Source organism: Sabethes cyaneus, chromosome 1 (genome assembly GCF_943734655.1).
Source record: "Sabethes cyaneus chromosome 1, idSabCyanKW18_F2, whole genome shotgun sequence".
Classification (NCBI taxonomy): Eukaryota; Metazoa; Arthropoda; class Insecta; order Diptera; family Culicidae; genus Sabethes; species Sabethes cyaneus.
In genome coordinates, this window is record NC_071353.1 from 117,569,062 (window position 1) to 117,585,504 (window position 16,443).

The 16,443-nt window shown below is 39.5% G+C and overlaps 1 protein-coding gene across 1 annotated transcript in view; it reads left to right on the forward strand.

Moving 5' to 3' along the window:
* The first annotated feature begins 10,216 nt into the window (after positions 1 to 10,216).
* The window catches only part of LOC128733069 (ubiquitin carboxyl-terminal hydrolase Usp2-like), a 33,966-nt gene continuing 27,739 nt past the window's right edge, over positions 10,217 to 16,443 (forward strand). The window contains exon 1 of the mRNA XM_053826656.1: positions 10,217 to 10,842. The gene's annotated coding sequence lies outside the window, so the exon portion shown is untranslated. The remainder of the gene's footprint in view (positions 10,843 to 16,443) is intronic.

Below are 16,443 nucleotides of genomic sequence, written 5' to 3' on the forward strand. Positions count from 1 at the left end.
ATTATTCTGAGGGCCTACTGTTGCCTGTACCGCCAATGCATCCGCAGCTTCATTTCCTTTAATGCCTACGTGACTGGGCACCCACTGAATAATGATGTCCTTGCCTTGTTTGTGTGCCACATTTAATATTTTAAATATTTGTAGTACTAAGTGATTCGTCTTAGCTTTGGAGCTATTCTTGAGCGTCTCACACGCGCTTTTGGAATCCGTGATGATGACTGCTTTTTTGTAGTTATTCTCGTTGCACAACGATATTGCTTCTCGAATCGCCATTAATTCTGCATTTGTGATGCTCGTGTTGGAATTTATTTTGCTTGTTTTGATATGTTTGTTTTGCATTACTATCGCTGCCGTAGCGACGCCGTCTTTGTTTTTTGAAGCATCCGTATATATTTTTTCATAACATGCAAATTTCTTACCTATCGTTTCAATTGCGCTTGCTCTCAATTGTACTGTAGAAATTTTTGTTTTCTTTTCATTGATATTTGGAAGATTTGAATTCACTTTGTCTTTTAGCCTTGTTTTTTCTGCTTCTTGGCATATTTTACTCCAGTCCTCGTCTTGTATTTTCAGCTGATAGAAGATATCAATGTGTTTGACCGCTATTTCCGTCATGTACGTACCATTTCCTTTTTCTTTATCCAACGCGTCATTTATGAATTTTCGATTTGGGTTTTTTTCGTGTTTGCATTTGATCGATTCCTTTAACGCTCTCCATTCTACTCGTTTCTCAATTGGTATCTGCCCACTTTCCGCTAGCATTACGTTTATTGGAGTCGATCTAAGGTATCTCATCGATAATCTTACATATGCGTTATGTATAGTTTCTAATTTCCGTTTGTTTGTCTTGCTCGCTGTTCCGTAGATGATGGCTCCGTATTCGAGCTTCGAGCGAATCATAGCGTTGCCGATTTTAAGTAAGGTTTCCGGATTGGCCTTGCTTTTTTTGTTTGCTATCATTTTTAGTAGGTTTAGGCTATTTTTGCTTTTGTTTGATATATCCTCAATGTGTTTCCTATGTGTCAATCCACGATCAACAGTGTATCCCAAGTATTTATGTGTATTTTGCAGCTGTATAATATCGGTCCTTATCCGTAATGTAATATTCGCGTCTGCTAACTTACTGAAGTTGATTGCTACACACTTAGCCGGATTTACCGCTAGATTCAGGTCTCCTAGCCCTTTCCTTATCCTTTCCATAACTCGATTGGCTATGCCTATCACTTCAGGCCCTTCCGATGAAACTACGATAGCGAAGTCGTCAGCGAATTGCGTTAGAGTGACACCTGTTTCAACTAAATTGTGCAAGTCTGCGGTGTAAAGGTTAAATAATATGGGCGATAGAGGACAACCCTGCGGCAGACCAACATTAACCTGCGTTGTAAATGTTTTTTCTGAGGATTGCAGCGTAATTACTCTTTTCTTGAGGTATTCATATAACCACTCGATCACTTGTGGTGGAATTCCTTTATTTTGGAGTTTATCTAAGAGTGTTTGGCAGTTAACAGAATCGAACGCGCGTTCTATGTCCAGGAAGATTACGACAGTATACTTTTTTGCATTTTTTGAATCTTTTATAGTGTTTATCACGTGGTTTACACAGCTGATCGCTGAATGGCCCTTCCTGAAACCAAATGAAAGTGTTGGAAGGAGCCTGTTGTCTTCTGCTAGGTTGTATAGACGATCTTTTAGTATCGAGTTTATGATTTTTAAAAACACATTCATTAGTGATATTCCTCTTCTCCCTGAGGGCTCTGTTGGGTCTTTGTTAGGTTTTGGAATTAAGATTAGTTTAGTTTGCCTCCATTTTTCTGGTATTTTTTTTACCATCCACACTTCATTCAGCTGACATGAGATTTCGCTTAGGATATTCAGTTTTAGGCTTTTGAGAATTTTAAACGAGATGCCATCGATTCCAGGGGCCGAGTGGTCCTTTTTGCGCTTGAGAATTCTAGCGAATTCATCAAAATTTAGGGCTCCTTCGATTCTGTTATTTTCTTGAGTTATATACGTTCCACTGGGGTAAGCAATTGCAGTGTGTATTTCAGCGTAATTTATTTCCATGAATTTCTGCGCCAGCTCCTGAGGAGGGAAATATTCAGAATATTTCTTCTTTCCCGAGATTGCTGTATCCAGTCCTCTTATAATATTCCATATTTGTCTCGGGGGAGTGGATTCATCGATTTTCTCTTTTAGGTCCTGGTCGTGTTGCCTTTTAGCTTTTCTCACCATCCTTTTAAATATTGCTCTGGCTTTTTGTAGTTCCAATTGATTGGTTAGATTTTTTCCTTTGTTAAATTTTTTCAGTTTTTGGCGTTTGTTTTCGTAGGCTTTCTGTATTTCTGTATTCCACCATCGTTTAAGGTAATTTGGTTTTTTATTTTTTATAACGTAAGATGCCTCTTTTATTTTCTCTTCAAACAGCTCTTGCAATTCGATAGGGTTATAAATAAACTGGGGTTGTATACTGTTAATTTTTTCAATTGCCTTTTTGATATTTATTTTTGAAATTGACCCCTCTACTACTGGCTCCTCTGCCAAGAGTTCTATTACTACACACATATGGTTACTCCCGAATTCCTGTTGTAGAACATCCCAACTTGCCACGGATGCCAACCCGTTCGTAGCAAAAGATAAGTCTATCGCAGTTGCGGTGCAGTTTAGTCGAGGGATAGTGGTTTTTTTGCCATTGTTCATTAGAACCAGTTTAGAGTTATCTAATTGTTGCACTATTGACTTTGCTTTTACACATGGCCTAGCTCCTTCTTCCCACATTGGGTGTCTTGCGTTGAAGTCTCCTGTCAATAAAATTTCTCCGTCTAAACCTTCAATGTGATTGAATAACTCCTTAATCCTTTCTGCGCATGTTTTCGTCAAATTTGAGTCAGGTGGAACGTACAATGAGATAATTGTAAAGTTTACTGTTAGATTTTTGGTTTTAACGGCGACTAGCTCCAGAGGTTGAAAGTTTTGTAAGCTGATTTCTTCGAAGTGGATGTCGTTTCTAACAAGTAGTCCTACTCCGCCGAAGCCTTGCTCTCGGCATTTCGTTACTATATTGAATCCCTTAATGATTAGCATATCTTTTGGTTTTAACCAAGTCTCTTGCAAACTGGCAATTGCGATTGACTCACTGTTCAGAAAGACCAAGAGTTCTTCTCTCGTTTCTACCGGCTTAATCGACTGAATATTATTTTGTAATATTTTAATGTTTTTATGCATTTTTGTTGGTGTGTACTTCTTCTGATTCCTCATTTCTGTTTTCATATGTGAGTTCCTGGTCAGTGAGATCGTTTATCATTTCTAATAATGTAGTGCTTGTCCTTATCAGCAATTCCTCGTGCGAGATGCTTGATGACTCTTTCAGCAATTCTTCGTTAATAGCCGCTTGGAGTCTCACAATTTTGCCGACCATTTTAAGGTTTTTCCAGTACCGCTCGAATTTATAAATCGTTTTCTCTAGTTCATCCGCTTTATACGGGTTATCCCATACTCTATCCTGTTCTTCTTTTCTGCTTTCAAGACGCTCTTCTGGTTCATACCTGGGACGAGTGATTGAATGCTTCCAAATCGACCGGCGCTGAGGGTTCTGTCTGTTATATGTACTTCTATCCTGTGGGTCCAGTGCAGGGAATTCTTCCTCTTGCAGAATGTCATATCGGTTTGAAGTTTGGCATTGGAGTCTAGCTTCAGCGTATGTGACTTTATTTTTTTGCATGGTGTCAGATATGAGCTTTTGTTTCTGTTTCATCGGGCAGTTTCGGTCTGTTGCTCTGTGGTCTCCGCTGCAGTTTATGCATGTTACTCCTTCGCAGTCCCCTTCGTGGTGTTTTCCACAGTTCACGCATTTCTTTTGTCTCTTACAATTCACACTTTTGTGGCCGAATCCCCAGCAATTGTTGCATTGACGAACCGGAAACAGATACAGTTCAATTCGGAAATTGCATCCGTACAGCTCGACTTTATCTGGTAGTTTGCTCCCACGGAATGTTATTTTGATGTTCCAGGTATCTATCAGCTCGTTGTCCTTTCGTCTCTTCATTCGTTCTACTTTCAAGATTTCTGTATCTGCTCTCAGATGTGTTTTTAATTCACCTTCGCTATAATCCAGAGGTATGCCTTTTGCCAGGCCGATCGATTCTTTCCACATACCGGGAACAAAAACTTTTAGGTTATATTTCCTTAGATCTGCTGTGCTTGCTTTCTTAGCCTCTCCTGTTGATGGGAAAGTGACCTTGAATCTGAATTTTCCAATCGCTTGGATATCCTGAAATCCTTTTATTCCTGCTTCTGTCAGCGCTTTTCCAGCGTCGACTGGATGTTTCATCGTGGGTTGGTCGTAGTTTTGTGGTTCCAAAAACAGATATTCTCCTGTGTTCCAATCTGTGGACATTGTTGGGTTCTTGATGGTTTTAGATGACTCTTTGTTAGTACAAGTACCACTTGCAGCAGGTTTTTCTGCTGCCTTGTACTGTTTCCTTGTTTGTATTTGAGACCTGGAACTCATTTTCCTTCATGTAGGCAGTTCACACTTTGACTGGTTTAAGCACAATATTTACTTTTGACCCGGCGAATTGAACGGTTCACGATCACCCGGCGAGTCAACTACTTCCGATCTATTAGGCAGGCTGGAGTCGCCACGCGTGCTCCGCCAAACCTAACCTCAAATTTCTCTCAATTCTCACCGAATCACTGATTAGACACACGCGTTAACAATTTAGGCGTTGCGAAACTTAAGGATTTTCTTTTCCTTAATACCGCTCTAATTGACCCAAATTAAACTTTGAAAATTTCTCCCAAAGCCCAATTTATTCCTGTATTACGCAAAAAAAAATGACCCGACTCCGACGACGTCTTTTCGCGAATGTCGGCTTCTCTTTCGAGGGCTTTCTGAATCGGAACGGAGGACAAAGTTCATTCACTATTGGAAAACATAATCTTGGACAAAAATCAATATCCTGCCACACAAAGAGACCAAAATGACGTTCACTGAGATTATAATAAATCTACGATTGCTCTTTAGGCTTTCTATTTGTCTCACTTTCCTTTATCAAGTTTATCAATTATTTTGACAGCAACAGGAGGCAGGCTGACACTGACAGCACAACGGTGCTCACAGCATTTTGGTTTGTTTTGTTCGTGTTGTTTAATAACCCACAGTTACACTCTATCAGAAAATTACCCAATAAAAACATGAATATCACACTAAACTGATATTTCTAGATAGAATTAACCAAAGGGCGAATGTCGCAAATGTAAACAAAACAGGTGAGAGTTATTTTTTGCAGGACTACTGTTTTACCTGGCTCATTGCGAATATGCGTATTATTGAAATAAAACGCAACCATACGTTTTATTCGTTTATAACGCATATGCAGTTAATATCGATAACAAACGATTTTTTATAAGTTGTGCTTTTGTTATTGCATTTAATTTGTAAAAAGTTGCATAAATAACAATTCAGTTTCACAATACAGCCTGAATTCGTTAATTGGGCCACGACTGCACTCCAGCTGATTCGCTAATTGGGCCGACTGACAGTTGTTAGAAAATTCTAAACTCGAAAATTCCATACAATTTTGACATTCAATCTGTCACATAGCCCAATTAGCGGACGCCCAATTAACGAACCGCCCAATTAACGAACCACCAATTAACGAAACTTTGCTGTACAATTATTGCGTACTACTGGCACATGAAATATAACGTTTAAGTACGTTATTTTTAGTGATCAATATTAACGATATTTTCGATACAAGGGCGATATTTTTCGAAACCTTTCGAACCAACGATCCCGCGGACACAACGCATATTCGCAGTGAGTCAGGTAACACAGTAGCATAGGAAAATCAACCCTCACTCGGTTTGTTTACGCTTGCGACATTCGCCCTTTTGTTAATTCTCTCTTCATTTGTTGGAGCTGCGAGAGTGCACATTTGGTTTTTTGTATCCAGCTTTTTACGAGCCATAATGGCGGACGTGTTCGTAATATTTAAACAGCATTTTTGACATTTCCCTAATACATCGCACGTTTTCTTTCCGCGCGTTCACGGTAAAACTAATGGAATGTACGGTCAAAAACGTGCGATGTATTACCCAAGCAACCAAAAGTTCGAATATTACTTAACACGCAAACTCGAAAGTTCATAATTAGTTCAGATTCAGTTCCGTGGAACTTTCTTGCTGATTAGTAGTGTATATCAAGTATACGTGGAACTTAATTCTTTAAGAAGTGCTGCGAGTACTTCATAGATACTTCAAAACTATTAGGATGCTACATGAAGTTCTGAAGTAACATTAGTTGCTAACAAGTTCTGCGTGCTGCTTTTTTGTTTATATTTCTGGTGATCAAACTAGCAGAACCTGAAACTATTGGAGATTAATTATTTTTATGTCACTTGAATAAATTTAATCCTCGCACATTTCTAATTACAAATATAAATTAGAATGTAATGCTCTTCATTATTGTGTTGTGTTGTGTAGCATATGCTGTCGGTATCTCACTACTATAGTTAATTGGGTCCTAAAGCCCTATGTCGTTTTTAGCTTGAATCGATGAGGTTAGGGTTAGGAACAAATATTTTGATATTCAATTTTATATTTTTAGGCTATTGCCGTTAAAAACCTTTTTTTTTAATTTTGTGAAATTTTGAACAAAAAATAAACATTTGGACAACCTTATATAGACAAACTATAGTTGTGCATGGTTGTGTCAAGCGGTGTTTAGACAACACGAATTATAAAAAGAAACCATAGTATGTCTTGAAATGTCACGGAAAACTTTTTGTTTACCTTCACGCTCATGTGATAGTGTGTCAAAAAGTCAAAAGTTGCAAAGTCAGGAAATGGCTTGGCAATCGCGACCTAAAACATTTTCTGAGTTTACAGCTCATTTTCCGGTTCCGGTCATCTCAGTTTAATTAAGGCCTTTGTCAAAATCAGCAATAAGCGTAGTGACTGCACTTGGTCACAGCGTGGATGGCTTCAGTTTTCGGATGCAACACTCGCCATCGAGATGCGACCGTGTTTGGTTAGAAACGCACAGAAATTTTTGGTCTGCCGTTCGCCCTACTGCTGATTCACATCGGAGTAGCAGAACATACCAATCTGATTGATAATACGGTGCCAGTTTCGGTTGGCGTTTTTTTTTTCATACTGTTCTGCGGGGTCGATTGTACCGAGATTATACTGTTGACCATCAGTTTGACATCGTTTAGTCATTAGCGCAAACTAGATTTGGGCAAAGTCTAGCACCGTGAATCGATGGATTGAAATACATTGCCCGAATCAAAACTTTTATCAGATAACTAGTACAAATTTGATGTTCCACTTCCTCACGACCAGCAAAACGCAGACAAGAACAAGAGACAACTGCGAAGCTGTAACTGTCAAAACGATCAGCTGCTCTAATGTCAAACCAGAGTTGCCAGTGAGAAAAAGTTATCATTGTTGCCAGAAACGTGTTATTTTCGTTATGTCAAGGAAGATCTATAATGTCAAGGGAGAATAAATTACAATATTTTTGTTTTTTAATTTTTTAGTGCTCTGCATCTTTTTAAAAAAGAAAAAACTATACTCTGGTAGTCATAATGGGAAGCTTTATCGTTCCTTCTAAAAAAATCATCTTTTTATCACAAATTTTAGGACCCAATTGCCTGGTTCCAAACTTTATGTTCTATAATTATAGTGATGAATTTTAATTGCGCAGAAATCTCAGTATTTAGTGTAAGTTATGCCCCAAAAAGTAATAGAACCTATAGAATGCAATGTTTAGTGCTTCGGGTTGCAAGATATGATTACGGCTAGCAGGTTAGTTGAACTAATTTCATTTTTTTGTGATGGTTTCCCGAGTCTATGGGAGCATGTTGATATACTGAAGAAAGGAAGGGAAGGGTGATATTCGGTGCCATACTGACTACCATAAATGGACTCTGACGACCTTGTCCTTAATATGTTTCGCATTCCGTTTTCCTAACGATTTTGATAGAAATTCGATCGGAGCATGAAATATTCGCTGCATGCAGAACTTGCAAGCTGCTGCAAATATTAACGGTACTTTATTACCCAAGTAACCAGTAAGCACTAAACACTACTCCTTTGACAACATTGTATAAGCATACAGAACTATGATTAAAAGCTTTTCCTTAAGGAAAAGCTTTTAATCATAGTTCTGTATGCTTATACAGTTATTAAAATGCTACGCCACAAGCATTCAATAAACATTATTAGTGTTTGTTTGAGGCCTAATCAAAACGTCACTTTGTCTACATTGTCGACGTATCGAAAAAGTATCGACGGCATATCGTTTGCTTGTTATGGAAAATAAAAATAGATTCGATCGGGATTTAAAAAACTAAAAAAGCAATCGATTTTTTTGCAGCATCTCAAGGGGAGCAGGATAAACATAACCATTTTTTAAAATGCTGAATAATGTTACCACCTAGACAGGGGCTCGAACCGGGAGTTAGTCATGCAACCTGATTCGTTTCCTTGCAGCTTTGCTATCTAAACCATAGCGGACGTGATTGAGTGAGTTGAAATTAGTCGTATTTAAATCTTGGTGATATTCCCTCTCATAACAAAGCTACTTGTCCTGCATTACCAATAGGGTAGAAAAAGACGGCATCCGTTAAGTAGAAGAGGGCATGAATAGTGGCCGAAGAATAGCAAAATAGGAAGTCAAGTACAAGCCGTTAAGCCGTATTAAGTAGAAATACTCAGAGGTGAGAGATACGCGGAAGCAGCCATCTTGGGAGCCAATCGAGCAGCGAGAATTGTCAAAAGGGAGCCAATCGAACACGCATACTGTTTGCTTAAATGTTTGATTAACAAGTATTGAAATAGTTATGAAATCTACTTAAGCTATTGTCACGCACCTTGAATATTATACTCGGCCACAGTGTGTATAAAGCTTTGCGATGCATTTCACATTGATTAAGTTGAAAGATATATCGCTCTATTGTACAAAATTGATGTAAATAAAACTGAAACTGAATGATGTTGAAAACAATCAAGTCACACTTCTACAGCATATTGCTCCGTAGCAAGTGCTGGCAGTTTTTGTACACTGATGCCAAATCGTTTTAACAGCTTGGGTCGTTCGTGAATTTTGCGGGGTTGGGATTTGAACCCGGGTCTTCGGCGTGAGAGGCGTGAATGCCAACCATTACAATCATACTTGTTGTTAACTGCTATTATCTTCAATCTTTGTCCATTCTTATTATGATGTTATGTTAAACTAAAACTAAGTAATGTTCAGCAATGTTATAGATTTTGACAAAATCTGAAAGTTGGCTTGCATGAATTTGCGAATCGTCCTTACAAGTTGATCCTGGAACACTTTGCGGAAGAAAAGAAAAGGGGCCAATCGGTGATTTTAACAAAAAAAAAACAGTCATGCGGCATTTCAAAATTTATAGTAGCTATTGAACTATAAATAAAACATAGTTCTCATTAAAACAAAATAGGGTTTAAAAACTAATAGAGCAGAGCAGAAATATATATTGGAATCATTGTTATCTAAATTTCCGTCGAGGTTTCCCATGACGAAATGTAACAACTTGTTGTACCTACCTAAAAAACAATCTAAATCCAAAAGTAAATATTTACCACGTCAGAAAGTACATTTAATAGGCATAATTTAACACCTAGGGTACGGGAGGGTATTTTCAGCAGGTTTCCAAATTCAGCCTATTTGCCTCTTCTTTCGCCAATAAAAATACTTTGCCGACATACAATTTTAATATATTATAACTATTTTCTCAGGACTAAGTAATCTACTATTTTTTATTCAAAGAACGTCAAAACTACCTGTTCTTCCACTAGAACTAGGTCATAGGCCGTGCCCTATTTAATAACTTTTAATTAGTTTATCTACAGATAAAGCTCTACCGCCTTCCCAAAAATTTGATCCCTTCTATTTCACCAAAATCTGCTGAATTCAACCGGTTTGCCGGTAAACCCTTGCTAACAGGTACGATCAGCGCAGTTCACATTGCTTTGTAACGCCCCGTAACTGACTGAGGAATACCTTACTTTCTTGGTGTGGGTGTGAACGATTCGTACAGCTCGGCCTACTGCCCACAAAGGGGAGTGGTATGCGTGGAAAATTCACCCATCGCGTGTGTGAATGATTTTTTTTCTTTTGTTTGACATTTTCCATTTTTCCTTATTTTGGCAGTCGTCTCCCGTGTTCTGTTCCGTTCGCTACTGCCTTCTGTGCAAAATTACCTATACCGTCGGTGCTACGGTCGAATTCTCAAGGCATTGGGGTTACGCTTCGTGCTCCTCTCACGCGATCACGGTTTTGGCATTGAGAACGATCAATTCTCGCATGAAGTTTCAGCTTCGCGAAACGTGAAATAAAAGAAAGCTGCGTTTTTTTACCAGCACGCTGGGCTGAAGAAAAAATATCACGAACAATTGCAAATTTTCGCGTGAGTGAGCGTATGTCGTCTTCGTTTTCGTCGTCGTTGTCGTCGTCGTCGTCGCCGCCGCCGCCGCTGTCGAGTGGCCTGTGTTTGGTAACCATTCAGTCGCCTTCCCCAACGAAGCGGGTGCAGGTTGTGTGAATCACGAGAGTGAAAAATAGTAGTCGACTTTTTTTCAAGTTCAAATTTTCATTTGCTAGTCGCGATAGCAGCAGTCAGTGAGTGAATTGCGTCAGAAAGGGATCAATTGTACACGGGAACAAAGTTAGGGCGCTTGGACCAACATTGGTCCGTCAAGGCCTACGACCAAATAAGTGGAGCAACGCCCCACCCACCCATTTCTATCACCTCACACTACCGCCAGGCGAGAAGCAGCAGCTGTGTGTACTATGATCGTTCTAAATTCAGACAGGTTGGTCGTGTGTGAACTACCTACCACGATGTATTGTCCGAAAATTTTCTACGCTTTTCGGTACAGGTGCAAAAAACTGAACAATTTATCGGAGGAACTGTGAACTACCTCGATTTATGTGTAGTGAATAAGCTTTTTCGTGAATTTCATATTGGTTTTGTCTTTCTCACGATTAACGCCGTGTCACCAACATTATGTTGTACAAAGAAAAACAAGCACCAGCACTGCAGCACAGCAGGCGAAATAGTTTCGTCTCTCTAATTTTATATCGATTTTCGCGTAACCGTGTGTAAGAAGACGTCGAAACTGTCACGTGCAGGGGCGTGAACAAGGGGCGGGTAAACGTGTTCAAAGCAAGTGGTTATGAAACACTCAACCGAAATACTGCATTTGGTTGGCTCACATCAGCAGAGACAAAGGAGTACTTCCTCTTGAATAATTGGAAAATACCTGTTCACGTGCTAACTTTAAACATAAAGAATTTCGTGTGTAATAATCCTATTAGACGTCTTGTTGAAGTGGGTGCATGTACAGCGGTTGCCAACTGGGGTTTCAGTAGCACGAGGCTCCAGACTCAAGGGAAATCGCACAGTCAATACAGGTCACAATCAATGGAAGAGACCTTGCGATTCCTAAAGCCGTAATGAAATAAAATAGGGCTTCAGCTTCAAAGTTAAAGATTGCTTGTTTGCAACATGATGTACCAGGACTTAATAATAGGTATCAAGTTGAACAATTCCGTACATGAACGCTAATGTCGAATGAAAGTTTAAAAAACTTTTAAGTTGGGGATGGCCGTGTTCGACAACTACAGATCGGCGTTCTTCTGTGAAAAGTTTGATACACACATATCACTGACAAACCGACGCAGCTTTTGTCTTAATTCTATCATCCATCCATTCATGCAAAAAGCAATCAATTTGAAGAAAACCATGTTTTGAAATATGGCCACATGGCGGCGCGCTCGCTTGTTGCAGCTTTGACGTTTTATCTCATCCGTTCGACATTCATGTTGTTTGTTTTGTTTTGGTTGTTGACTATAAAATAATAAACAAATGCAAAGTTGTCTCTACGCAATCAGAAAAACACCCGGAACTTGAAAATCGATATTGAAAATGACACGGTCAAGCGTTGGCGGCACAGAACGTACCGGCTGTTTGTTTTGACTTTAACAGGCAACAGACGCGCAGGCGCGAATGGAGGAAAAGTAGTCAGTGGAAAGTTTTTCTGCATGAGAGATCCTCCAGTTGAAAAAGATTGCTTTAAGGTGAAATTAGTCGTCATCGATTCTGCCAATTTCAAAAGCAGTTTTTTTGTTTGAAACAAAAGTTCTGTTCATGAAAATGTATTCGCTGTGTTCAGATTGGCAAGAAGAATGCAGTATTTACATTTTTATAAACAGAACCCCGCTTATGGGCCCAAAAACTGCTTCCGAAATTGGGCTGTACGACGAAAAGTTGATGACTGCTAGTTTCCCGTGAAAATAGGCAAAACACGGGGTGTTTGGGTCTAAAAAATATTTCTGACCATATTTTTTTTAAGGTTTTTCTTCTATGATATATATCCGTTTGTCTCTGCACCTATATTATTTGAAGAATATTTAAATGACGAGCTAAAACATTCTGCATTAGAAAAAAATATGCTCGATTTATAGGAATAGCGGATGTGAAAACAATAAAATATACCACACTATTTTTATTCAGCAGTGTGGTGTGATTTTTTGGATTCGTAAATTTAGGTCCAAATCAGCAAGTAAACATTTCGTTAACGCGCTAATAAACAACTTTCAATTTTGCAATTAAAATATTTATTTATGTATTTATCTGCTTATTTATTTATTCATATCTCGTTCAACATTGTTATATGTAACACTTGAACGGGACACTAACCAGATTAATACGGAACAATGTTACGCTATAATGATGTAGTTACGTAACTTGAGAGTTAGTAGAAGGTTATTGTAATTTCCCACAACATATAGAAACAGGCAATGTTTCTATAACACTGCTATTGCTTACTTACTTTTTCGGCGATAATCCGCTTATCGAATCCATGCTGAATTCAGGAGCCTTCCGAAGGTCTTCACATTTCTCGGTCTTTGGCCGCCGCTCTCCAGTCGCCTCTAACTTCTGCTGTTCTAGGGTCTGCCTCGAAGTCGTCAGTCTCTATCTGGTTCTCTGCTAAATATTATTTTGGTGATCTCTCAACCGGCATCCTTACTACATGGCAAGCCAATTGTAGTCTGCCGTAGTCTAGTCGCTTCACAATATCCGCTTCTTTGTTACTTGGTATATTTCATGACCAATGCGCCTGCACCACACTCCTTCGTCTAATATGCCGCCAAGAATTGATCTTAGGATTTTACGCTCAAAAACGCCAAAGGCTCGTCAGTCGCTCTCTTTCAAGGTCCTCGCTTCGTGGCCATAGAGTACTACCACCGGGAGAATTAGCTTCTTATAGAGCGCGAGTTTTGTACAAAGTTGCAGGCTACGGGACCTCAGTTGGCTGCGTAATCCGTAGAAGGCCCTGTTGGCAGCCGGCTCACATCGTTGTTACATGTCACTAACGTACCAAGGTAAACAAATTCGTCAACCACTTCAAAAGTATCCCATCTATCACCACCGCAGTTCCAATACTCGAAGGGCTACCACGCTCTCTATCAGCCACCATATACTTTGTTTTGGTAGAATTTATGATAAGCCCTATCCTCGCAGTTAAGATGCGTGTACGCTTTTCCGATGATATCGGTGTCGTCCGCGAACCCTACACTGAGAAAACTTTTCGTATAGTTTCTATGTGTTCCATATATGGATTTTTACAATGTGCCCAGTAAATGATTTTTATGTGCCAAACAGTTATCATTTATGTGCACGCGAAAAATTTGCACATACTATTCATACGCGTATAGTTTTTATGTGTATTTCTGGGAGGATTGTGTTTATATGCGACTTATGATAATCATATCGAATTTCATATGGAAATTTACTATTAGTTATGTGCAGAATATTTTGAGTGTAGGAACATATGAGATTTCGTGATGATGGTACCGCTTCTCTGCACGCCTTCTCTTCGAATAGCACCTTCCAATGCACTGTTGAACAGCAAGTTCGATAGTCCATCACCTTGCTTCAAACCATTTAACGTCACAAACGAGTCCGATGTCTAACGCTTGCTATTGGAACATCGATGGTAGCACGTATCAGCCTAATCAGTTTAGTTGGAAAACGTTGTTCAAGCATAATATGCTACAGCACAGCTCATTTCGTTTAACTGAATCGTACGCCGTCTAACAAATGGTGAGTCTGCAAGTTAAATTCCCGAATTTTATCGAGAATTTGTCGCAAGGTGCACATGTGGTCCGTCGTGGAGCATTCACCAACAAAGGTTTCCTGCAACGGCCTCAGTCTAAGAAACAGAATGTGGAAGAGAATTCTATAAGCAAAATTGAGAAGAGTAATGCTTCGATAATTGCTGCATTCGGGTCGATGGCCCTTTTTGTAAATAGCGCATATGAGATCTTCCAACCAATCAGTCCATAGGTAGCTCCTCCTCAATCCATACCTTTAGTATAACCTGATGGTTTTACAGCCGTTCGCTCCCGACTTTCAAAAGCTCGGCGGGAATGTTGTCCTTTCCAGCTGCTTTGCCGTTTTTCGGATCTTTCGCTGCTTTTCTAACCTCGACCAAAGATGGTGGATCCACAACTTATCCATCGTCTTCAATCGTTATCCTATTTCTGTTGACCGCTCCATCTTGTTCACCATTCAAAAATGCATCGAAATGTGGTTTCCAACTAATCGCGTTGTGGGTGTGGCTCCACTGTTCATTCAGGTTCTCTCCAAGTTGCTCACCGATCCGTTCATCAGTCCTTCGAGACTCTGCTTCGAGCAACTCCTTCCGCTGATAACTGCCGAATGCTCAGTCGTATCTACCACGTAGATTTCGATTTGAATACGTTGAACGACCGGGCGCGGATCTTGCTTACAACGAGATAGTGGTCCGGGCCAACGTTTGGAAGGATTGCACGTCTGCGACATTAGAAAAGTGAAGGCCATCATTCAGAACGTGGTCGATCTGAGAGCAGGGCTCTCCATTAGGGTGTTTGCAGGTGTGCTTCCGAACGTTCCATCGTGCAAAATAGGTACTACAGATTGCCATTTTTCTGGCGGTAGCGAAGTTGATTAGCCTCAGGCCATTGTCGTTTGTGGTAGGATGGAAGCTTACTCTACCAATAACAAGACGAAAGAACTCTTCGCGTCCGACCTGTGTATTTGTATCCTCGATGACTATCTTTATGTCATGTCCTGGGTACTCTCCATATGTCCTTTCGATAAGATCATAGAGCTACTCTTTGTGTCATCCGGTTTGTCATTCGTTTGTGCATACACAATTATCAGGCTGTAGTCAATGAATTAGCCCTTAATCCTCAACACGCATGGACGGTTATTGATGAGTCTCCAGTCTCCACCTAATAACATGCTTCATTTGTTTTCCATGTAATACGAACACTGTAATACACTGTAGTAGATGTGATACTTGAATTTCGTGCCCGCAATAGGATCTACTGAGCGGAATTCGCGTTCTCGTCTTCGTCCATCGCACTTCCTGGATGGCTGCAACCTCGATCTTCATCTTCTGCAGCTCTCTTGCTAGGATTCCCGCGCATGCCGGTTCAAGTATTGTACCAAGTTTCCAATAACCGTTGCCCTTTTTCTTTTGCCTGCAATTAGGGTTTATTTCTAATTCCCGCCGTAGCAAGTAAAGCCATTTTAATTTTCATCATTTGTTGGATGGATTCAATGAATACTCCAAAAGTTCTTGTGCTGATTTGACTAAAACACACTTACCTTCCGATCCGTAAACTTTGAAACTACTGAAAAGCGATTATTAAAGTATATTATTGAAATTACGCAACTGGCTTTATTTCTTAAATTCATCGTACCGTTTTAAAATCCGTCCATCAAAATTTTTCATCGTCCGAACTAAAAATCAGAACAATGTTTACGAAGCTAACGCGCATGTATTTGTGTAGGATGGCATGACAAATGTTATTCTGCAAAATTTCTACAGGTCAGGCAAGTTTTCCTGGCTGTAGAATGACGACAATGCCTTGCGTGAGTTATTTTCATTTATGAATGACGGAAATTAAAACGATTAGTCGACATTTTTTCTTCGTCGCACGAAAAAACGTAGGAAATTGGGCTGGTAGGACTTCTTTAATGGTAAAAGGTATTTAAATAGATCTCAACTCACTTTGATTGATCGCGTATGATAGACAATAAACTAAAATATTAGGCAATAACTAGTTTTGCATTGTGTCATAAAAATGCTGATATTTTTAATAATTTGTGTTGGATAGGACGGGAATAGGCAATTACGTCGAAGCAGCAACATACCCTACATTGAAATAATCCGCTGGACTCAACGTTACAGATTACGTCTAACTTTTTAGCTAGAGGTAATGTGGTATATTTGCGCTTTGTCGCTATTTTTCCCGCCGATATAGCCATTGCCTGTTTCAAAACAAACTAGTCATATCAACCGTCGATTATTAAGCATTAAACTTGAATGCAAAGACAGCATACTTACTCCAAGTTTACT